This window comes from Leptopilina heterotoma, unplaced genomic scaffold, assembly GCF_015476425.1.
Source record: "Leptopilina heterotoma isolate Lh14 unplaced genomic scaffold, ASM1547642v1 Lhet_114, whole genome shotgun sequence".
In the NCBI taxonomy this organism is placed as follows: domain Eukaryota; kingdom Metazoa; phylum Arthropoda; class Insecta; order Hymenoptera; family Figitidae; genus Leptopilina; species Leptopilina heterotoma.
In genome coordinates, this window is record NW_025110833.1 from 27,501 (window position 1) to 27,851 (window position 351).

A 351-nucleotide genomic window follows, 5' to 3' on the forward strand; every position below is an offset into this window, starting at 1 on the left:
TAAAGAAAAGTGATAGCTCTCAAACGAACTGTAAACAGTTTAAAAGCAATGCGCACGAGGACTTAGAATATTTCTGTTACATATGAATTGGACTTAAGTCAACGATGCAGATAGTGGACAAACGATAACTCTTAAGAATATAAGTTGTGTGAAATGAACAAGTGCATACTTTATAGTCTTCTTAAGATAACAATGCCCACGGGATTTTAGAAAAATTTTCTCACATATATGCTCACATATTCTTGTGAGCACTGTGCAAACTATTGGACAAGTGGAGACTTTAAAAGCAATGCGAATGAAGACTAGGAAATATTCTCTAAAACATATAACTTGGACTTGTGATTACTCTCC